Source organism: Erinaceus europaeus, chromosome 14 (genome assembly GCF_950295315.1).
Source record: "Erinaceus europaeus chromosome 14, mEriEur2.1, whole genome shotgun sequence".
NCBI lineage: Eukaryota > Metazoa > Chordata > Mammalia > Eulipotyphla > Erinaceidae > Erinaceus > Erinaceus europaeus.
The window spans coordinates 51,290,161-51,315,988 of NC_080175.1; positions in this window are offsets into that span (position 1 = coordinate 51,290,161).

Sequence of the window (25,828 nt, forward strand, 5' to 3'; positions counted from 1 at the left end):
TAACTTTACTAGTTTTTGCCTGAGCCTGACATCTAATATGAAAGTGGACCCAAGTTATTGTCTGGGGAGATGGTGTCATGGTTGGAAAAGGACTAGAAATCTGGATCATGGAAAAGAGTGATTCCCAAATATGGGGAGAGTATATAAATATTGTTAACTGTAAATCCCATAGATTTGATCTGGGGCCCATATTTAGCATAGGAGCCTATGTAACTTCTGCATCCCTATAGATCTGAGCTCATATTCTGTGACCATGGCTAGGAACATTCCAGACTGCACTAAGTTCAGGACCCATCTTCCTTGGGTGACAGGTAGAGTATGTTATATACTTTTCTCAATTTTTATATGATGGTGAGATATTGAGTGGAAAAGATAAGAGAGAAAGAGAAAGAGAGAGGGAGGGATGCAGGGAGAGAGAGAGAGAGAGAAATGATAGATAGATTGAGAAGATACCTATAGCAATACTTTAATAGGTGGAAGCCAGAGACTGAATCCAAGTCCTTAGCATAGGTAGCATACATTTTACTCTATGCTCCATAATCTAACCCCAGCAGTTAAAATTTTAAAGACAATACAATATGCCAAATACTTCATGATAATGAGATCAATTTTTTCTAATTAGAGTTGGGATGACAATTTATAGCAACTACATACCCTCCTTACACATGCTACTCTGTTTAGTGTAAAACAAAATTTTACAAATCCTAGTAGTTAGACAAATTAGGAAAGAACAGCTTATGGGCAACAGTTTTGCCATAGATGTCTATACTAAATGAAATAAACATGCTGTTGAAATTAGAGCTATTTTCCAAATACACACACAGCACACACACACACACACATATATATATACATATATATATATATATATATATATATATATATATATATATATATATATATATGTACATGGTTATATATAAAATAACAATCAATATTAGTTGAAACAGTAAGTGGAGGCTGTAAAAACAGCTTATCTTGGTAATGCACCTGATTTGACATGTATGTGACCCAGGTTTTAGTGGAATCCCAACCACACTGGAAGAATCTCTTTCTTTCCCTCCCTCCCTCCCTCCTTATTTCTAAAAAGTACAACCCAGAGTACTAAAACCACAGTGACAAAAAAAGAAAGAAAGAAAAAGAAAAAAAGGAAGAAATGTGAACAACTTTCTAGATATTTCATAGATATTTTATGAAGTATTTGCCTTATTGTTGTAGATTGTGAATGCATAAAATGAATTTTAATTAGATTAGTTTTTGATAGTTTATATTAATACTTTTTGCTTTATATTGATGAATGTAAAAATGATAACCACTCCATAGTATATAAATTTATATGCCTAATATCAATTTGTTCTGCTTATAGCTTAATACTTTTTAGCCACCAAGTTGCAGAAGCTACTATGATAAAATCATGGCATCCCTGGGCAGATGACCTCAACAATGTGTCCTGGAAACTCACCTGTCCAAAATCCTTCTCCACTAGGGAAATATAGAAATAGGTTGGGACTATGGATGAACCTGTCAACACCCATGTTCAGTGGGTAAGCAATTTCAGAAGCCAGAACTCTCACCTTATGCACCCCATAGACATCTTTGGTCAATACTCCCAGAGGGATAAAGAATAGAGATGTCTCATATGAAGGAGGTGGTACAGAAACTCTGGTGGTAGGGATTGTATGGAATTGTACCCCTCTTATCCTACAACCTTGTCAATCATTATTAAATCTATAAAAATATATACTTGTTTCATGAAAGGGTGTGAGGGAGGGAGGGAGTAGGGCTTCACTTCTGCATTGAGTTGCCTTTTTAAATTTTATTTTTATTTTTTAATTATTATTTATTTTAAAATATCAACAAGACCATCGGTTAAGAGGATACAATTCCATACAATTTCCAACACCAGAGTTCAACATCCCATCCCCTCATTTGACAGTTTCCCTATTCTTTATTCCTCTAGAAGCATAGACCCAGGGTCATTATGGGGTGCAGAAGGTGGAAGGTCTGGCTTCTATAATTGCTTCTCCACTGAACATGGGCTTGGCTAGGTCAATACATACTCCCAGTCTGTCCCTATCTTTCCCTAGTAGGGCAGGGCTCTGGAGAGGTGGGGTTCCATGGTACACTGGTGAGGTCCTCTATCCGAAGAAGTCAGGTTGGCATCATGGTATGCTACAAATCACTATTTAATCAATATGAGAAGGGAAAAGTAGATTGAATTTCTCAATCATTTTGATACATAGACCATAGTTCTGAGTTTAGATTCCTTCAATCTAAGCACTCAAGAGTTCAAATTGGTAATCTAATTTAATTTTAACAGTGGGCTCTAATTTTAATACATTTGTTAGAATGACTTTCTTTGAAATATTAAATCAACTATAATCTTAGACCAGGGAAAACAGAAGCAACTGCTTGTGTCACTATATAAGGGTTGCCTTTTCAAACCTAGACCCTCATCTCTGCAAATTTCAGCACTACCACTGAACACACTATCTGCCTTGAACTTGATATAACTTAGATTATTTAGTTATTTATTTAATGAGAGACATATAGAGAAAGATTAAATCACTGATCAGCTCTGGATTATGATAGTGCTGGGTAGAGACTAAACCCAGAGCCTCAGAGCCTCAGACAGGGAAGTCTTTTTCATAACTATTATTTTATCAGATCACCCCTAACCTCATTATCTATGTTGCTCTCAGGGCTTCTGTAAAATAAGTAAAACTCCATACTGTGGTGTCTACAAACAAAGTGCAAAAACATTAGTGATGTTTCAGGGTAGATTTTTTAGATAAGTTATTATTTTTAGGAGGATTAATGATTTACAGTAAATACACTTGTTGGTACCTGTGTAAAACTTCTGTTGTCTGCAAAACATTCTCATTCCCAGCCTACTCCTCCTCTACCATCATGCTCCAGGACCTGAAAGCTTCATCATAAGCCTCCAGAGTCCTTTACTTTGGTGCAATACACCAAACACAGTCCAAGTTCTGCTTGTGTTTCCCCTTCTGTTCTTATTTCTTGACTTCTGTTCATTGGTGATACCATAGCATATCCATCCTTCTCTTTCTGTATCCTTTAGAAAATATAAATCCTGGAAATATCACTTATATGTGAGGCTTAAGAAACAAATCAGGGGGAAATACAGGGAAACAACACCAATGAACTGTAGTCTAGTCCAGTGGTTCCAGGGTTTCAAGAGGGAGGAGTAAGTGTGAGTGAAAATGGGTTTGGAATCCAGTGTCCTAGGCTGAAAGGACATGATAGTGTGACATGTGCTGTTGCCTATTTTGTGAAGGAGTGAAGTTGTACCCTGTGACAATAACAGTCTTGAAAATCAACATTTGCTCAATAAAACAAATCTCTTTTGCTGCAACATGGATGCCCTTGGAGGGAGTCATGCTGCGTGAAACAAGGCAGAAGAAGTGAGCTACCTTGTTGGTGGAACTGGCTTAGTTCTGATCTTAATTCACTGGTGTTTCAAAGTTCTAGATATTTTATTTAAAAATATATATTTGCTATTTTATCTAAAAAGCGGGTCTTTTAATGAAGAGACAGTATTTTAGCAAGACACTTGTCTTTGTTTAAGGTCAACCTTACAACTTAGAAGAGAGAACATGCTGACAATTTATGAAGAAAATGTCATCTAACTAACCATAGAATAGGGCAAACTTACATTACCTATCAAGCTACACTGAGAAATTGAAGGAAAAGACAACCATACTGAGTATGAATCTATATACTTTTCCTTTCTCCCTGAGTTAATTATGCCACTAGAGAGTTAGGAAAGGATCAGACTAATTCTGTGAACAGAAATTAAAAATGGAGTCTCTCACAAAGTTGTATAGATCACACTATTTCAATCCATTTGAGAAAAAAAATATATATGTCATGGTTTTCAGACATCCTTTTGCTCAATAGTCACAAATTCTAATTGGAGAAAGGAGTATAACAAGCAAAAGTGAAGTTCAGCACAAGGAGAAGAATCATAACTTCCTAAAGAGGAATTGGGTTTCAATCCATAGTACATACATCTACATTTTAATGAGTTAAATAACAGAGTACATTAAAAACCAAATTTGTTTTTATGTATTTGTTATTTTATTGTTAATAGAACAGCCTTCTTATTACCTGTTATTGAAGGAATTTCTTCATAGCCGCAAATTAAAGTATGAAATATAAACAATACTTTCCTTGAACTTAAAATTTAATCATCTCAATATTTTTCTCTTATATAACTGTTTTAAAATTTTTTTTTCTGGAAGATGGTGGACTGAGAAGCTGCTAGTGGCTTGAGCTCTGATCACATCTTCTGGAAACGGTAGGATTTTCTGCCTTTAGTAGGCCAGTCAATAAGGGGTCCTAGCGGTGACACCAAGGAGGTGACTCTAACTTAATTTGGCTTAAGAATTAGAGTAGGGGGAGTCGGGCTGTAGCGCAGCGGGTTAAGTGCAGGTGGCGCAAAGCACAAGGATCAGCATAAGGATCCTAGTTCTAACCACGGCTCCCAACCTGCAGGGGAGTCGCTTCACAGGCCGTGAAGCAGGTCTGCAGGTGTCTATCTTTCTCTCCCCCTCTCTGTCTTCCCCTCCTCTCTCCATTTCTCTCTGGCCTATCCAAGAATGACGACAACAACAATAATAACTACAACAATAAAACAAGGGAAACAAAAGTGAATAAATAAATAAAATAAAAATATTTAAAAAAAAGAAATTAGTTTTTTAAAAAAATAATTAGAGTAGGGAAAAAAGGGAAAATATATATATTTTTTCCTATTAATTTTCAAGCATACCTCCTTCCCAGCCCCCCCAACCCCCCATAACCAGTCCCTGGGGACCAGCTCCTAGCAGGGGAGGGGAGCTCCTTTTCTTTACCAAATTCCTGCTCCACCAGGGAGTATCATTAATTCTAAGTCTATACCCTTCTGAAAACTCTGGACTTTTTTCTTTCTAAGTAGCCAACATCCCCCACCTCACCCCACATAGCTAATTAAATAATTAAAAATAAATACAAAAAAACCCTTTCCTTTCACTGCCCTTTTATGACTGTTCTTTTTCTTATCTTTTTCTTTTTTTCTCTCTCTTTTTTTCTTTTTCTCATTATTGTCATCCCTTCTTCCTTAATCATACAGCTTCCAAAGTCACAGCCCCCAGCCCCCACACCACAGTGTGCTTTTTTGAATTCACTGATACACATTTGGGAATTTCCTTTCACTGATCTTTAATTACTGCTTTTTCTTATCTTTTCCATTTTCTCTCTCTCTCGTCTCTCTCTCTCCTTTTTTTTTTTAAACTTGTCATACACTTCTTCCTTCTTCTTTGCCTTTCTGAATTTGTGAATTATTTTAGGGAATAAATATGACTCAGAGTGGACTCTCTATGTGTGTATCTCTGCTCTAGTTCCCTTTTCCCTCTTGTTACCCCTACAATATACAGTGGATAGTAGATTTGCATAACTGTCTATTCTTGCTATCCTTTCTTTTCTCTTTCTTCACTGGGATTTGGTTACTATTTTTTCATGGATTGGAGAAATTGTTTGGATAACTGGTAATGATTAAACTTCTTCAATACTTGTTTCAGTTGCTACTGTAATTCCTGAGGTTGGTGACTGCAATTGTCATAAAGGTATTTAGTACAGTGTTACTTGTACTCAAGACACAACAACTGAGGAACAACAGAGCATACAAAAAAGAAACACATAAATCAAAAAAATGGGTAGATCAAAAACAAATAAAACTGCTACTCCAATGAATGAAGACAAGATCCCAGAAAAAACTACAAATCAGCCAGAAGTAACCATAGATAAGAAAAGTATGCAAGCAATTAATTAATCACAGAAATGAAAAAAACATTGGAGGAAAGGAATGGCAGTATTAGGAAAACAACAGGTGAGACCCCCAAGGAAAATACTGATTATCTTGAGGCAATTAGAGAACTGAAAGCTAAAATAGCTGTAATGAAGAAAGAAGCTGAGGCAAGGGAAAGCAGACTAACAGAAGCAGAAAACAGAATTAGTCAGACAGAGGATGAATTAGAGAAAACAAAGAAAGAGGTGAAAGAGCTTAAAAAGAGATTGAGAGACACTTAAAACAACAACAGAGACATATGGGATGATCTCAAAAGAAGTAACATTCGTATAACTGGCCTGCCAGAGGAAGAGAGGAAGGGGAAGCAAACATTCTAGAGAAAATAATAGAAGAAACCTTCCCAGACCTGAATAACAGAAAGGACATCAATATTCAAGAGGCCCAGAGAGTACCAAACAGAATCAACCCAGACCTGAAGACACCAAGACACAATATAGTCACAATGAGAAGAAGTATGGATAAAGAAAGGATCCTAAAGGCTGCAAGAGAGAAACAAAAAGTCACATACAAGGGAAAACACATAAGATTATCTGCAGACTTCTCCACTCAAACTCTAAAAACCAGAAGGGAGTGGCAAGATATCTTTCGAGCCCTGAATGAAAAAGGGTTTCAACCAAGGATAATATCTTGTAGACTTTCATTCAAACTAGATGGAGGGATCAAAACCTTCGTACACAAACAACAGTTAAAGGAGGCAACCATCACCAATCTGGCCCTGAAAGAGGTTCTAAAATACCTCATATAAACAAGAACATCACTATAATACTTGCAATATATCAGAGCAAACATTTTTTTTTAGAACAATGGCACTACAATACATTAAATCCATAATATCAATAAATGTCAATGACTGAAAATCACCCATCAAAAGGCACAGAGTTGGGGGATGGATGAGAAAACATAAACCAACCATATGCTGCTTGCAAGAATCCCATCTGTCACAACAAGATAAACACAGACTTAAAGTGAAAGGATAGAAAACAATCATACAAACACCTATGGGCATCTAATCTTTGATAAGGGGGCCCAAAAGATTAAATGGAAAAAGGAGGCTCTCTTCAATAAATGGTGCTGGGAAAACTGGGTTGAAACATGCAGAAGAATGAAATTGAACCACTTTATCTCACCAGAAACAAAAATCAACTCCAAATGGATCAAAGACCTAGATGTCATACCAGAAACAATCAAATACTTAGAGGAAAACATTGGTAAAACACTTTCCCACATACACCTCAAGGACATCTTTGATGAATCAAACCCAACTGCAAGGAAGACCAAAGCAGAAACAAACCAATGGGACTACATCAAATTGAAAAGCTTCTGCACATCCAAAGAAACTATTAAACAAAAAGAGAGACCCCTCATAGAATGGGAGAAGATCTTCACATGCCAGACATCAGACAAGAAACTAATTACCAAAATATATAAAGAGCTCAGCAAACTTAGCCGCAAAAAAGCAAATGACCCCATCCAAAAATGGGCAGAGGAAATGAACAAAACACTCACCACAGAGGAGATCCAAAAGTATAACAAACATATGAAAAACTGCTCTAGGTCACTGATTATCAGAGAATGCAAATCAAGACAACACTAAGATACCACCTCACTCCTGTAAGAATGGCATACATCAAAAAGGACAGCAGCAACAAATGCTGGAGAGGATGTGGGGACAGAGGAACCCTTTTACATTGCTGGTGGGAATGCAAATTGGTACAGCCTCTGTGGAGAGCAGTCTGGAAAACTCTCAGAAGGCTAGACATGGACCTTCCATGTGACCCATTAATTCCTCTCCTGGGGTTATACCCCAAGGACTCCATAACACCCAACCAAAAAGAGGTGTGTACTCCTATGTTCATAGCAGCACAATTCATAATAGCTAAAACCTGGAAGCAACCCAGGTGCCCAACAACAGATGAGTGGCTGAGAAAGCTGTGGTATATATACACAATGGAATACTATGCAGCTATCAAGAACAATGAACCCACCTTCTCTGACCCATCTTGTACAGAGCTAGAAGGAATTATGTTAAGTGAACTAAGTCAGAAAGATAAAGATGAGTATGGGATGATTCCACTCATCAACAGAAGCTGACTAAGAAGATCTGAAAGGGAAACTAAAAGCAGGACCTGATCAAATTGTAAGTAAGGCACCAAAGTAAAAACCCAGTGGTGAGGGGTAGGCATGTAGCTTCCTGGGCCAATGGGGGGTGGGAGTGGGAGGGAGGGATGGGTCACAGTCCTTTGGTGGTGGGAATGGTGTTTATGTACACTCCAAGCAAAATGTAGACATATAAATCAGTAGCTAATTAATATGAGAGGGGAAATCAATTGTATGTCTCAAAGTTTCTCAAAAGACAAACTGAATCTTTTTAATATATAGGCTATGTATTTGATATGCGGACTCTCTCAAAAGCCTAGACCAAGTAGATTAGAAGCTTCCAATAGCAGAGCTATATACAAGATACTGGGTACTGTCCAGCAAACCATAACAAAGGGACTTTTCAAAGTTAACCCAATTAACAAATAATGTGATGATAATATTAACTATTGAGTGTCTTTTTGAACCCTAAAACAGCAGGAACCTCACATCTTCACTATAGAGCCCCTACTTCCCCCAGTCCTGGAACCCGTGGTTAGGGCCCACTTTCCCGTATGCATCTCCCAATCCAAACCAAATAACATTGCATCTGCCGATCACAACCTAACCAAAGCAATGATTTCTACCTCAACATGCTTCACCTCAGAATGTATCCAGAGACTTCACGTGTGGAATGACAACCCTTCAGCTTCATTACTCGGGTGAGACCTTTCCTTTAATAGTACACTCTAATTTCATCTCAGGTAGTTCACTTTCCAACAAAGTCCCATAACCTAGATATACACCAGTTTCTGTGAGAGAGAGCTTATGTGCACACGTATCCATAAACTACTGCAAAATATATACCTGAAAGCAGGACTACACTAGAGTTTGCAGTGAGTACCTCCCTTACACTTCCTCTCCACTATTCCAAGCTTGGGATCCATGATTGCTCAACAAATTGTTTGGCTTCATATGTTAACTCTCTTTTCAATCACCAGGTTCCAGATGCCACCAGGATGCTGGCTAGGCTTCCCTGGATTGAAGACCCCACCAATGTGTCCTGGAGCTCAGCTTCCCCAGAGTCACACCCTACTAGGGAAAGAGAGAGGCAGACTGGGGGTATGGACCAACCAGTCAACGCCCATGTTCAGCGGGGAAGCAATTACAGAAGCCAGATCTTCTACCTTCTGCAACCCTCAACGACCCTGGGTCCATGCTCCCAGAGGGATAGAGAATGGGAAAGCTACCATGGGAGGGGGTGGGTTATGGGGATTGGGTGTTGGGAATTGTGTGGAGTTGTACCCCTCCTACCTTATGCTTTTGTTCACTAATCCTTTCTTAAATAAAAAATTTAAAAAAAATAAATAAAAAAATATTAAAAAAAAAGAAAACAATCATACAGGCTAACGGACCACAACAAAGGGCAGGAACAGCCATTCTCATATCAGACATGATAGATTTTAAATTAAATAAAGTAATAAAAGATAGGCAAGGACATTACATAATGATTAGAGGATCAATCAGCTAAGAAGAATTCAGAATTATTAACATCTATGCACCCAATGAGGGACCATCTAAATACATTAAGCACCAACTGAAAGAATTTCAAAAATACATCAATAGTAATACAGTAATAGTGGGAGACTTCAATACCCCACTCTCACAGGTAGACAGATCAACAAAGCAGAGAACCAATAAAGATACAAGATAATTGAATAAAGAGAACGACAAACTAGAACTCTTGGACATTTTCAGACTCCTCCACCCCAAAAAACTGGAATACGCCTTCTTTTCAAATCCACATAACACATACTCAAGTTTAGACCACATGTTAGGCCACAAAGACAGTATCAATAAATCCAAGAGCATTGAAATCATCACAAGTATCTTCGCAGACCACAGTGGAATAAAACTAACATTTAACTACAAACAGAAAATTATTAAAAGACACAGAATTTGGAAACTAAACGACATGATTCTTAAGAAACACTGGGTCAGAGACTCACTCAAGAAGGAAATTCAAATGTTCCTGGAAACAAATGAAAATGAAGACACAACCTATCAAAATATTTGGGACACAGCTAAAGCAGTACTAAGAGGGAAACTTCTAGCCATACAATCACATATTAAACACCAAGAACAAGCTCAAATGAACAACCTTACTGCACACCTCAAGGACTTAGAGGAAGAGAAACAAAGGAACCCTAAAGCAACCAGAAGGACACAAACCACTAAAGTTCGAGCAGAAATAAACAACATGGAAAATAAAAGAACCATACAAAACATCAATGAAGCCAAATGTCGGTTCTTTGAAAGATTAAACAAAATTGACAAACCCCTAGCCAGACTCACCAAACAAAAAAGAGAGAAAACTCAAATTAATAGAATTGTAAATGATGGAGGAGATATTAAAACTGACACCACAGAAATGCAGAGAATCCTGTGAAACTTCTATAAAGAACTATATGCCACCAAGCTAGAGAATCTGGAAGAAATGGAACAATTCCTAGAAACATATGCCCTTCCAAAACTGAACCAAGACGAACTACAAAATCTAAATGCACCAATCACAGACAAAGAAATTGAAACCGTTATTAAGAATCCCCAACAACAAAAGTCCTGGACCAGATGGCTTCACAAACGAATTCTACAAAACTTTCAGGAAACAGTTAATACCCATACTTCTTAAGCTATTCCATAAGATTGAAGAAACAGGAATACTCCCTTCCACCTTCTATGAAGCGAACATCACCCTGATGATACCAAAAGCTGATAGTGACAGAACAAAAAAGGAAAACTACAGACCAATATCTCTGATGAGCATAGATGCCAAAATATTAAACAAGATCTTGGCCAACCAGATACAGCAAAATATCAAAAAGATTGTTCATCACAACCAAGTGTGATTCATCCCAGGAATGCAAGGCTGGTTCAACATCCATATGTCAATCAATGTCATTTACCATATCAATAAAAGCAAAGCCAAAAACCACATGATTATCTCAATAGATGCAGAGAAAGCCTTTGACAAGATCAAACACCCATTCATGCTCACAACTCTACAAAAAATGGGAATAGATGGGAAATTCCTCAAGATAGTGGAATCTATATATAGCAAACCTCCAGCCAACATCATGCTCAATGGACAGAAGCTGAAAGGATTCCCCCTCAGATCGGGGACTAGACAGGGCTGTCCACTGTCACCATTACTCTTCAACATAGTATTGGAAGTTCTTGCCATAGCAATCAGGCAAGAGAAAGAAATCAAAGGAATACAGATTGGAAGGGAAGAAGTCAAGCTCTCACTATTTGCAGATGATATGATAGTATACATAGAAAGACCTAAAGAATCCAGCAGAAAATTACTGGAAGTTATTAGGCAATACAGCAAGGCATCAGGCTACAAAATCAATGTACAAAAATCAGTGGCATTTTTTTATGTAAACACTACATCTGAAGAAGAAGACATCCAGAAATCACTCCCATTTACTGTTTCAGCAAAATCAATAAAATACCTAGGAATAAAGTTGACCAAAGAAGTGAAAGACTTGTATACTGAAAACTATGAGTCACTGCTCAAGGAAATAGAAACTGATACCAAGAAATGGAAAGATATCCCATGCTCTTGGATTGGAAGAATAAATATCATCATAATGAATATTATCCCAAGAGCCATATACAAATTTAATGCAATCCCCATCAAAGTTCCACCAAGCTTCTTTAAGAGAGTAGAACAAACACTACAATCATTTATCTGGAGCCTGAAAACACCTAGAATTGCCAAAAACATCTTGAGGAAAAGAAACAGAAATGGAGGCATCACACTCCCTGACCTTAAACTATATTATAAAGCCATCATCATCAAAACAGCATGGTACTGGAACAAAAATAGGCACACAGACCAGTGAAACAGAATTGAAAGCCCAGAAGTAAATCCCAACACCTATGGGCATCTAATACTTGATAAGGGGGCCCAAAGGATTAAATGGAAAAAGGAGGCTCTCTTCAATAAATGGTGCTGGGAAAACTGGGTTGAAACATGCAGAAGAATGAAATTGAACCACTTTATCTCACCAGAAACAAAAATCAACTCCAAATGGATCAAAGACCTAGATGTCATACCAGAAACAATCAAATACTTAGAGGAAAACATTGGTAAAACAGTTTCCCACCTACACTTCAAGGACATCTTTGATGAATCAAACCCAACTGCAAGGAAGACTAAATCAGAAACAAACCAATGGGACTACATCAAATTGAAAAACTTCTACACATCCAAAGAAACTATTAAACAAACAGAGAGACCCCTCATAGAATGGGAGAAGATCTTCACATGCCTTACATCAGACAAGAAACTAATCACCAAAATATATAAAGAGCTCAGCAAATGTAGCACCAAAAAAGCAAATGACCCCATCCAAAAATTGGCAGAGGATATGAACAAAACATTCACTACAGAGGAGATCCAAAAGTCTAACAAACATATGAAAAACTGCTCTAGGTCACTGATTGTCAGAGAAATGCAAATTAGAACATCACTAAGATACCACCTCACTCCTGTAAGAATGGAATACATCAAAAAGGACAGCAGCAACAAATGCTGGTGAGGATGTGGGGACAGAGGAACCCTTTTACATTGCTGGTGGGAATGTAAATTGGTACAGCCTCTGTGGAGAGCAGCCTGGAAAACTCTCAGAAGGCTAGACATGGACCTTTCATATGATCCAGTAATTCCTCTCTTGGGGTTATACCCAACGGACTCCATAACACCCAACCAAAAAGAGGTGTTTACTCCTATGTTCATAGTAGCACAATTCATAGTAGCTAAAACCTGGAAGCAACCCAGGTGCCCAACAACAGATGAGTGGCTGAGAACCTGTTGTATATATTCACAATGGAATACTATGCAGCTATCAAGAACAATGAACCCACCTTCTCTGACCCTCTTGGACAGAGCTAGAAGGAATTATGTTAAGTGAAATAAGTAAGAAAGATAAAGATGAGTATGGGATGATCCCACTCATCAACAGAAGTTGAGTAAGAAGATCTGAAAGGGAAACTAAAAGCAGGACCTGATCAAATTGTGAGTATGGCACCAAAGTAAAAACCCTGTGGTGAGGGGTAGACATGCAGTTTCCTGGTGCAGTCGGGGGTGGGTGTGTTTGGGAGGGATGGGTCACAGTCTTTTGGTGGTGGGAATGGTGTTTTTGTACACTCCTAGCAAAATGTAGACATATAAATCAGTAGTTAATTAATATGAGAGGGGGAAAAATCAATTGTATGTCTCAAAGTTTCTCAAAATACAAACTGAATATTTTTAATATATAGGCTGTGTATTTGATATGTGGACTCTCTCAAAAGCCTAGACCAAGTAGATTAGAAGCATCCAATATCACAGCTATATACAAGATATTGGATACTTTACAGCAAACCGTAACAAATGACTTTTCATAGTTAACCCAATTACCAAATGTGATGATAACATTAACTATCGATTGTCTTTTTGATCCCTAAGACAGCAGGAACCTCACATCTCCACTATAGAGCCCCTACTTTCCCCAGTCCTGGAACCCTTGGATAGGGCCCACTTTCCCATAAGCCTCTCCCAATCCATACCAAATAATATTGCATCCGCAGATCACAACCTAACCAACGCAACGATTGCCACCTCAACATGCTTCACCTTAGACTGTGTCCAGAGACTTCACATGTGGAATCACAACCCTTCAGCTTCATTACTCGGGTGAGACCTTTCCTTTTATAGTACACTCTAATTTCATCTCAGGTGGTTCACTTTCTTTTTTTTTTTTTAAACATTTCTTTTATTTTTATTTTTTTATTTAGGAAAGGATTAATTAACAAAACCATAGGGTTGGAAGGGTACAACTCCACACAATTCCCACCGCCCAATCTCCATATCCCACCCCCTCCCCAGTAGCTTTCCCATTCTCTATCCCTCTGGGAGCATGGACCCAGGGTCATTGTGGGTTGCAGAAGGTAGAAGGTCTGGCTTCTGTAATTGCTTCCCCGCTGAACTAGGGCGTTGACTGGTCGGTCCATACTCCCAGTCTGCCTCTCTCTTTCCCTAGTAGGGTGGGGCTCTGGGGAAGCTGAGCTCCAGGACACATTGGTGGGGTCTTCAGTCCAGGGAAGCCTGGCCAGCATCCTGGTGGCATCTGGAACCTGATGACTGAAAAGAGAGTTAACATACAAAGCCAAACAAATTGTTGAGCAATCATGGACCCAAAGCTTGGAATAGTGGAGAGGAAGTGTTAGGGAGGGTACTCACTGCAAACTCTAGTATACTTCTGCTTTCTTACTTTGGTGCCATATGAATGAAATAGTGGGGGTTGTATTGTTAAATGGGAATCTGGGGAATGTTATGCATGTAGTAAAAAAAAAAAAGAAGTAGAAACGCAAAGCAGAAATTGACTGAGTTTGGAGTATGGCACCAAAGTAAGAAAGCAGGTGGTTCACTTTCTAACAAAGTCCCATAACCTAGATATACACCAGTCTTTGTGAGAGAGAGCTTATGTTCACACGTATCCATAAACTACTGAAAGCAGAAGTACACTAGAGTTTGCAGTGAGTACCTCCCTTACACTTCCTCTCCACTATTCCAAGTTTTGGGTCCATGATTGCTCAACAATTTGTTTGGCTTCGTATGTTAACTCTCTTTTCAATCACCAGGTTCCAGATGCCACCAGGATGCTGGCCAGGCTTCCCTGGATTGAAGACCCCACCAATGTGTTCTGGAGCTCAGCTTCCCCAGAGACACACCCTACTAGGGAAAGAGAGAGGCAGACTGGGAGTATGGACTGACCAGTCAACTCCCATGTTCAGCGGGGAAGCAGTTACAGAAGCCAGACCTTCTACCATCTCCAACCCTCAATGACCCTGGGTCCATGCTCCCAGAGGGATAGAGAATGGGAAAGCTATAAGGGGAGGGGGTGGGATATGGAGATTGGGTGGTGGGAATTGTGTGGAGTTGTACCCCTCCTACCTTATGGTTTTGTTAATTAATCCTTTCTTAAATAAAAAATAATAAAATAAAAATAAAAATATTATTTATTTATTTATTTATTTACTTATTAGATAGAGACAGAGAGAACCGAGAAGGAAGGGAGAAATAGAGATGCAAAGACAGAGAGACACTTGCAACCCTGCTTCATCATTTTTTAATTTCTTTTTTCTTTTTTAATATTTATTTTATTTATTCCTTTTTGTTTCCCTTGTCGTTTTATTATTGTAGTTAGTGTTGTTGTTGTCATTGATGTCATCATTGTTGGATAGGACAGAGAGAAATAGAGAGAGGAGGGGAAGACAGAGAGGGGCAAAGAAATATAGACACCTGTAGACCTGCTTCACTGCCTGTGAGCTTGTGAAGCGACTACCCTGCAGGTGGGGAGCTGGGGTCTCTAACTGAGATCTTTACGAAGGGTCCATTAATGCTTTGCTCCATGTGCATTTAACCCACTGTGCTACCACCCAGCTCCCTGCTTCACCATTTGCAAAGCTTTCCCTCTGCAGGTAGGACCAGTGGCTTGAACCTGGAGTCTTGCATACTTTAATGTGTAGGCTTAACAAGGTGCAGCACTACCTGGCCCACAGATCATATTTCTCTACTCTGAGTGTGTGTGTGTGTGTGTGTGTGTGTGTGTGTGTGTGTGTGTGTGTGTATGGGGAGGTACTCAATAACTAGGAAGCAATGCAAATACCAAATTGGGGAACTGTGGAAATAATTCAGCTGGTAGAGCAAAATAATTGTGTGCTGGGTGGGTTAAATTCTTGCCACTAAGTCTTTTAGTTTTGTACCATGATTTCCTTCTTAATCACATGAACTTCTCAATTGTATATGAAATAAAAATGTGTGGGATAAACAGTATAATGCTTATGCAAAAGGTTGATCATGCCTGAGGCTCCAAATGCAATGTTTAATCCACCATAAACCATAACTGAAGAGTTCTCTGCTTTCTCTATGTCTCTGTCATTTTTCTCTCTTTCTCTCTCTCTTATCAAATTAAAACAAACTATAGCTTTAAAAAGACAGCAAAGCACATAGGATCCTACGCTAATTATGGGCCCTAGATCACATCAAGTTAATGGGGTTTACAGTCAACAATTTTCTACCCCTTTCCCATATTAGAGAGATACTCTCTTCCCTGATACAACTTTCTTGTCCTTTTCCCAGCCATGACATCATTTCCCCAGACATAAATTGAATCCACTGGCATATCAGATTTCAAGCTCAGGGGATAAAAGAAAAAAAAAAAAACTAGTATAGCCACAGGCCCTTTGGAATTTAACTAAAATATGCCTACTAGATATCTACAAAATGGAGGACCCCTCAACTCTTCATCTGCACTATTCCAGCCCTTAGGTCCATGATTGGTCAACAACTTGTTTGGCTTTGTATGTTAACTCTTGTCAACCACCAGGTTCTAGATGCTAGCATGATGCCAACCAGACTTCTCTGGACAGACAACCCCACCAATGTGTTCTGGAGCTCTGTTTCTTCAGAGCCCTTCCCCAGTAGAGAAAGGAGAGACAGGCTGGGAGTATGGATGGACCAGTCAATGCCCATGTTCAGTGGAGAAGCAATTACAAAAGCCAGACCTTCAACCCTCTGCATTCCATAATTACCTTAGGTTCATACTCCCAGAGGGTTAAAGAAAAGGAATGCTTAGGTTGCGATCCGCGGATGCAATATTATTTGATTTGAATTGAGAGCAGCATGCAGAAAAGTGGGCCCCACCCTAAGGTTCCAGGACTGGGGGTCATATAGGCTCTATAGTGGAAATGTGAAGTTCCTGCTGTCTTAGGGTTCCAGAAGACAATGGATAGTTATTGTTATCGTCACATTATTTGGTGATAGGGTTAACTTTGGAAAGTTTTTAGATAGGGTTTGGGGTATAACACCCAGCATCTTGCATATAGCTGTGCTACTGGTTGCTTCTGTTCTCCCTGGTCTAGACTTTTGGGAGAGACAACATATCAAAGACAGCCTATATATTAAAAACTCAGTCTGTATTTTAAGAAGTTCTAGACATCATCAGTTTTTCGCCTCTCATATTAATTAAATAGTGGTTTACATGTTTACACTTTAATAGTATTGTGCATAAACACCACTCCCACCACCAAAAGACTGTGTCCCATCCCCAACACCCACCCCCACCCCCTACCCCCCACTGTGCCGGAAAGCCTAATGGCCACCCTCCCCTTTACCACAGCATTTTTACATTGGTGCCCTGCTCTTGATTTAATCAGATCCTGCTTTAAATGTCCCTTTCTGTTCTTCTTTCTCAACTTCTGTTGATGAGTGGGGACATCCCATACTCATCTTTATCTTTCTGACTTAGCTGAATTAACACAATTCCTTCTAGCTCTGTCCAAGATGGGTCAGATAAGGTGGGCTCGTTGTTCTTAATAGCTGCAAAGTATTCCATTGTGTATATGCACCACAGCTTTCTCAGCCACTCATCTGCTGTTGGGCACCTTGGTTCCTTCCAGGTTTTAGCTATTATGAATTGTGCTTCTATGAACATAGATGTACACACATCTTTTTGGTTGGGCATTATGGAATCCTTGGTGTATATCCCCAGGAAAGGAATTACTGGGTCATATGGAAGGTCTATGTCCAGCAACCTAATCAACGCAAAGAGTGCCACCCCAGAATGCTTCACTTCAGACTGTGACCAGAGACTTCAGGTGTGGAATGACAACCCTTCAGCTTCATCACTCAGGTGAGACCTTTCCTTTCATAGTATTCTCTAGTTTCATTCCAGGTGTTCTACTCCACAATAAAGTCCCCAAACCTAGATACAGTCCAGGTCCCCTGAGACAGAGCATAGGTTCACCCATGCCCATAAACTAGGGGAGAATATATATACCTGAAAGCAGAAGTACACAAGAGCATGCAGGGAATACTCCCCAACAATTCATCTGCATTATACAAGTCTTTAGGTCCATGATTGTTCAACAATTTGTTTGGCTTTGTATGTTAACTCTCTTTTCAGCCACCAGGGTCCGGATGCCAACAAGATGGGGTCATCAATGTGTACTTGAGCTCCATTTCCTCAGAGCCCCACTATACTAGGGAAAGAGAGAGGAAGACTGGGAATATGGATAGACCAGTTAACGCCCATGTTCAGCCAGGAAGCAATTACAGAAGCCAGACTTTCTACCCTCTGCAACCCACAAAGACCCTGGATCCATACTCCCAGAGATATAGAGAATGGGAAGGCTGTCAGGGGAGGGGATGGGATACGGAGATCCGGTTATGGGAACTGTGCGGAATTGTACCCCTCTTATTCTATGGATTTGTTAATGTCTCCTTTCTTAAATAATAATAATAATAATAATAATAATAATAATAATAATAATAAAAGAATCAGTTAGATTCCAGAGGCCAGCAGAATGCCGACCAGACTTCTCTGGACTGATGACCCCACCAATGTTTCCTGGAGCTCCACTTCCCCAGAGACCCATCTTACTAGGGAAAGAGAGAGGCAGACTGGAAGTATGGATTGACCAGTCAATGCCCATGTTCAGTGGGGAAGCAATTACAGAAGCCAGACCTTCCACCTTCTGCAACCCACAACGACCCTGGGTCCGTGCTCCCAGAGGGATAGAGAATGAGAAAGCTATCAGGGGAGGAGATGGGATATGGAGATTGGGTGGTGGGAATTGTGTGGAGTTGTACCCCTCCTATCCTACGGTTTTGTTAATGTCTCCTTTCTTAAATAAATAACTAAATAAAAAATAAGAATCGGTCTGAGCCCCTGGCTCCCCACCTGCAGGGGAGTCGTTTCACAGGCGGTGAAGCAGGTCTGCAGGTGTCTATCTTTCTCTCCCCCGTCTTCTCCTTTTCTCTCCATTTCTCTCTGTCCTATCCAAGAACACTAACATCAATAACAACAATAATAATTACAACAATAAAACAACAAGGGCAACAAAGGCAAAAATATGTTTTAAAAAGAAGCTGTACTTAAGGTCATTTAAAAATCTCATTTATGACTGAACTAACTTACTTTATACATTTTAATTATATACAAAAAATAGAAACTTGAGAGTTTAGAAGGTGGCTCTTCCTGGAGGATATCAGCTTTGCTACATTATGTATGAGGTCCAGTTATGAATTCTGGCACCGCATTTCAGTGCCATGGAACCAGTGAAAGGTCTAGTATTGTGGTGTCTCTCTTTATCTCAAGTAAAAAGGATTTTTAAAAGTAGGCTTAAACTTGGACTGGAGTTGGTGTATTGCACCAAAGTGAAAGCTCTGGGGAAGGGAGGGTGGGGTGAGAGTTCAGGTCCCAGAACAAGATGGCAGAGGAGAACCTAGTGTGGGTTGAATTGTTATATGGAAAACTGAGAAATATTACACATGTACAAACTATTGTATTTTACTTTTTACTGTAAACCATTAATCCCCCAATAAATAAATTTAAAAAAGAAAAAAGAAAAAAAAAGAAAAGGAATGCTATCAGGGGAGAGGATGGGATACAGAGTTCTGATGGTGGGAATTCTGTAAAGTTGTACCCCTCTTATCTTATGGTTTTGTCAATGTTTCCTTTTTATAAATAAAAAAAAGACAGAAAAGATGAAGTTATACATGTTGTATATAAATTATGCACACAGTGTATAAAATTACATATAGTGCAGTTATATATACATAGTATTATATATGCTATAGGTGAGTAATAAATAGATAATTCCTGATAATGGGAAAAAAAGTAATGGGTTAACACAATAATTCACCTGGGTAGTATGTATGTTTTGTCATACACAGTGCTAGGGTTTCAGTCCAGTTCCCACTGCAGTGGAGGAAGTTTTGATGCTGTGGTATCTTTCTTTTTCTGCATATGTCTATCTCTGTCTTTATATACCTACAAAATAAGAACATAATAATAAAATGAAAGAAATTAGGAGAGTACACAGAAAACATGTATCGTAATTGTACAGTTTTGTGATAAAGGATTTGATGGACAGAAGGCATATATATATATTCAAGGCCTCTATTTATACAAGTGAATCAGAGCCCTATTATGTACTACCTGTTTAGTGCTCTTTTTGTTTTATTAGTATATTTAACATCTGCCATGTATTTTTACTACCTGTTCTGTAGGGAGGGAAAGGGGAAGGAATAGAAAGAGAAGAAAAAGAAGGAGGAGAAGGAGGGGAAAAGAAAAGGGGAAGGAAGAAGGGGGAGGAGGAGGAGGAATAAAGAAGGAAAGAGAAAATATCTAAACACTGCTCTACTCTGGCAAACTGTGGTTCCAGGGACTGGCCACCTGGACTTTGGGCTTTCTACCACTCAAGTAAGTGCTTCATCTGGCTGGGATTTATAATCTTGTATTTTTCTCTAAAATATTTTATGCTATGATAATTATATCTTATGATGACAAAGATGGGAGATGAAGCAGTGATTAATTTATTATTATCTAAAAGTTATAAAAATTTAACTCCAGTACACATGATGACTTTGACTTAGGTGACTCAAAGAAGCAGACCTGAAAAAACTGGATTCTCAACTGTTTCAGTCATGAAAACATCTAGTGTTTACATGAGAGCAGAAGGGAATTAATCATAGCATTCATTATAATCATGGTTGTGGAACAAACTTTTAATAAATCAATAGAAATTGCTATTAAGGCAAAAATATGACAATTTCTCAAGACTGAAACATAAAATAGTAAATATGAACATCATGTTAAATTATATTCATTAAATATCTGGTTGTGCAGATTGACAGATCACAGATGGAACTCTGGTGTCTACTGTCTATTGGAATCACACAAGGTTAACTGCAAATTTAATAAGGCTTCACAAAGTCTTATTGAATTTTATTAGAGGGGAAAGTGGCATTTCAAGGTTAGGACAGTTTGGCTCTGACTCAACCACTGGTCCCATCTGTGGTCGATTTGGATTCCATGCAGTATTTACCTTGAATACATTAAAAGTCCTGATGGTATTTTAGCTCTCTTTAGCCAGGGAAGCTTTTCTTTCAAACTTTGTTTCTGTAGAAGTATTTGACTTACTAGGATAAAGGTGGAATTATTGGATAACAAGCATAAAGCAGATCAGTTATTGAGATCAATAATCTACATGGCTGTTAAGTTGATATCTAAAGGAAAAGAAGGCTATATTTATAATACAGTAAATAAAACCATATCAAGAGATTCAAGTAAAGACAGTTTCCAATAAGATGTGCAAACAGAATTAGGGATCACCCTTGATCAATTGGTTAAAGCAGTTTATAAATAAGCAAGTCAGTATGTAAATTAATAACTCTAAGCATTTAAATTATAGGTTACTGTTTTTATTTTTCTATGTTAATGCTTAGTGAAATGCTGCTTTTTTTGTTTGTTTTGTTTCTCAGTTTCCTGGGAAGTTAATGGTTTACAGTACAGTTGATACATGGGTGTAATTTCTCATCTCCTCATGATAAATGTCTGCAAATACTCAATCCCAATGTAAATTTCTCTCCACCAGCATATGCCAGGACCTCCAAAGAGCACAGGCTCCCAACATTCATCTCCCTCCTCTGTCTCCCCAGAGTCCTTTACTTTAGTGCAATACAACAAACCTAGTTTAAGTTTTACACCTTGTTTTCTCTTGCTGTCCATTTTAAATAAGTTCTGCCTATAAATGAGATAATCCAGTATTTATCTTTTTAAAAAAAAATTGGCTTATCTCACTTAAAATAATTCCTTCAAGCTCCACCAAAGATAAGGGAATGGAAACCAATCCATAATTTTTAAAAGCTTAGTATTCCATTGTGCATATATACCACAGATCTATGCTCACCTAGCCTCATAGCAGCATAATGTGTAATAGCCCAAACTTGGAAGCAACCCAGGCATCCAAGAGCAGATGAGTAGCTCAGAAAAGTCCCTTTTAGTACATCAGGTGTACAGGTGACAGTTTGGGACTGAGCTTGTCATTCATAGTAGTGTACTTCATGATGAGATGAATACTTTCTTCATCTCAGTTCCCCTGTCCTTCATTCCAGTTCCCTGATGTCACTTGCCAAGTGCTTTATACAACCCTATTTCTTAGAATCTACTTTTAGGAGTTCCAGTGCATGACTGAAAGGATGAATCCCTCACAATGTGCCTGTTATTATAAAGCTCCTCTTTCAAAGCTTTCCTGCCCATCGCCTGGGGGAAGGTGCACTGTCAAGATAGTATAACTTTTATGTCTTGGAATACATAATATAATATAACACTCTCTCCCCTAAAGCATGTCCTTTTCCATCATCATGAACCAAGACCCCAATGCCCTCTCCTCTGCATCTCCACCCTCCTTTCCCCCAGAGTTCTTGTGTGTGTGTGTGTGTGTGTGTGTGCGTGTGCGTGTGCGTGTGCGTGTGCATGTGCGTATGCGTGTGTGTGTGTGTAATTTTAGGGAGCATTGTCCTGTAAGAACAAATTCAACAGAGTTCCTGTATGTTACAAGATATTACTTCCAGGAGTATCCATGATTCTGAACTGTTAATTGTCACCTCTGTAAACTATAAAGATCCATAAAATAGTGAATTAGGAGAAGCAAGTTATAAAGTGTCTATGTGACAAAATTTGTAATGTGGCTTTACTGTGTAGCTCGGCTCACTTCACAAAATAAAAGCAAATCCTTTCATTTCAGAACTTAAAATTCCATTAAAAAAGTGACCATTTACTTCTTGTGTTTGCTGAGTAATGTCATATAGCATGTGTTAGCTGAAATCCCAAATGTTTCTGGATACTTATCACCACCTCCAGTGCCTGTGGTAATTGTGATCCTCCATGCTCCTTAGACATTTAGTTTGCTTTTGTCTTCCTCTGCTATTCACACTGCCCCTAAATTGGTAATGTAATTGAAATGCCTAATACCCAAGAACATTTTGATTTCCGAAGTAAATTTTACAGATTTCATTTGGTGTTGATTCTTTGTGAATTATGAGCTTTGTAGTCAAAGAACAAAACATCATGCACTTAGGTTATTGCAGTGTTTCATGATGATGGAAAAGAGCATGATTTAGGGTAGAGAGTGTTTTTCAGACACCTTTCATGTGGAGATGAGAAATTGTACTCGTGTCAACAGCGGTACTATAACATCCCCCCAAAAAACCCTAATAAAGTGATTTAAAAATGATATTGTTGGGTAGGGGTATAGCATAATGGTTATTCAAAGAGACTTTCATGCCTGAGGCTCTCAAATCCCAGGTTTAATCCCCCAAACCCCTATAAGCCAGAGGTGAGCAGTGCTCTGGTAAAAAAAAAAATGATATTGTTACTCAAGAAACAGTTTGCGTATAAACTGTTCCTTCTATATCTACCTTTATTCATAAAATAAATAGTTTAAATAAAGATGTTTGATTGGGGGTCAGGGGGTAGCTCAGTGGGTTAAGTGCACATGGCAAGGACTGGTATAAGGATACCAGTCCCAGCTCCCAGCTCCCAGCTCCCCACTTGCATGGGGAGTTGCTTCACAAGTGATGAAGCTGGTCTGTAGGTGTCTATCTTTCTCTCCTCCTCTCTGCCTTCCCCTCCTCTCTTAACTTATCTCTGTCCTAGCCAGCAACAACAACAATAACAACAACAATAACTTGGGCAACAAAATAAAAAAAAAAAAGGCTTCAGGAGCAGTGGATTCATAGTGCTGATGCTAAGCCCCAGCAATAACCCTGGAAGCAAAAAAAAAAAAAATTTGATTGAAAAAGGAGTGAAATAATACTTAATTTAATTAAATACAAATTTACAAATTAACACACTTATTAATTTCATCTTTTCCTTGCTGTGTTTTTCAGATTAAGATATATTTTTTATTAAAATTATTTTACTAGATATAGATTCTGACTTCTTTCATATGAGTACCATTTCAGACGTCTAGTTAGATCTCCTAGATCTCCACTGCTTATTCAGATGTCTCTAGGATGACTGATTATATATGTTTCAGAAGTGAAATTGCTGGGTCATATAGTAGGTATGTTTAGTAATTTGAGAAATATTCGACCTGTTTCTTTGGGGTTAGACAAATGTACTTTTATTTGTCTCTAGGGTTATTGCTGGGACTCAGTGCCTGCACTATGAATCCATTGCTCCTGGAGGCCAATTTTAATTTTTATTCGACAGGACAGAGATAAATTGAGGGGGAGATAGAGAGGTAGAGAGACAGAGAGACATCTGCATACCTGGTTTACCATTTGTGACACTACCCCCTGAAACTATCCCCGGATCCTATAGCAGGTCTTTGCACTTGATATTATGTGAACTTAATCCAGTGTGACATTGCCCAACCCCCTCAAAGGACATTTTAGCCAACAGTAATTTCCAGTCATGTCTCTATTCCCAGAACCACATAAACCAAAAAATATTCTCCCTTTACCCTTCACTCTCTCTTTAAAAATAACTCTAATGGCTAATAGATACATGGAATTATCTAAAATTCCTTAAGGTTTAGAGATATTAAAAAAAAAAAGAAGTATAACATCATACTACTACAATTACATAAGACTAATGTTTGTAAATTATCAAGTTAAGCAGCAAAAATTCTAATGTACTGCTGAGCGATGAGAATATAAAGTTATTATTTTTTTATTTAAGAAAGGAGACATTAACAAAATCATAGGATGGGGGGGTACAACTCCACACAATCTCTATATCCCATCCCCTCCCCACTAACTTTCCCATTCTCTATCCCTCTGGGAGCATGGACCCAGGGTCATTGTGGGTTGCAGAAGGAGGAAGGTCTGGGTTCTGTAATTGCTTCCCCGCTGAACATGGGCATTGACTGATCGATCCATACTCCCAATCTGCCTCTCTCTTTAGGCACATCAGAAGGTAACCCCAGGAAAATCGAAGCACATCAGAAAGTAACCCGTTTTGAGCCCCCTGTGATCTTTCTCTCCCTATCCCTATCTTTTCATGCTCCAGGGAAGCTTGTGGAGAGGACACAGAGGGAGAACTTCAGTGGAACAGAACTGTGGCCAGGCTCTGAGAAACTGAGTGTTCTTCCCCCATTGAATCTCAACGAGTCTGACCTAATTTTTCCTCCTCTCCAACTTTTGTGCCAAGAAATCTGCCCTATGAGGTAGCACTCCTCCACAAATTCAGTGGAGGGAGGGACCCCTTTAGTCCCCTGACACTGATCCCCGTAAAGGGAGATGAGTCAGACACGTAAAGTGGACCTAGACATAGTCTTGAAACTGCTATTCCATGCCTAAAAGGACAAAACCCAAAAGATCCAGCCTTTTTCCTCTGCTCAGGTGGCAGCCAGAGCTCTCAGAACACGTTAAACCACTTCTGAGCAAGATCTTATCTGGCTAGCCAGCTAATCTTTAAAGAAAGAAAGAAATCAATCAAACAAGACATTCCTTCTAACTTAAAGCTACTAATCAGAGAACCAGCACATGCTTTTGATAGAAATTTAATGATTTGTTTCTTTAAAAATCTAAAATGTACCTTAGCCCAGAAAAGAACTTCCAAAGATTTTTCTCCACGCGTGTTGGTAAACTAAGCCCGCCTGTTCCATCCACTCAGCCAATCACATCATAGAGTTACTGCTCCACAAATTGGCAAAGACTTCAGTCAATCATTCCTCTAGCGGTGCCCACCCCTCTTTGGGTGAGGGAATTGCTGTGAGCTAGGAATCCAAAACTGCTTTTCAAAGGGATTTTTTTTTCTTTTCACCAAGAATGTCTGTTTTAAATCTGTGTGCTAACCTTGTTTTCATTAATGTGTGTTAACTCCTAAGTAACTAAAGTTTGTTTTAAGTTTTAAATAAGATTTAGTTAAGCTGAATTTGATTTTAAAGATCCCAACTCATAGAGTTGGCACACCTTTACCAGACTTTAACAAAGATTTAATAAAATGCTCTGTAGATATTGTGCCTCCATCCAGAGAA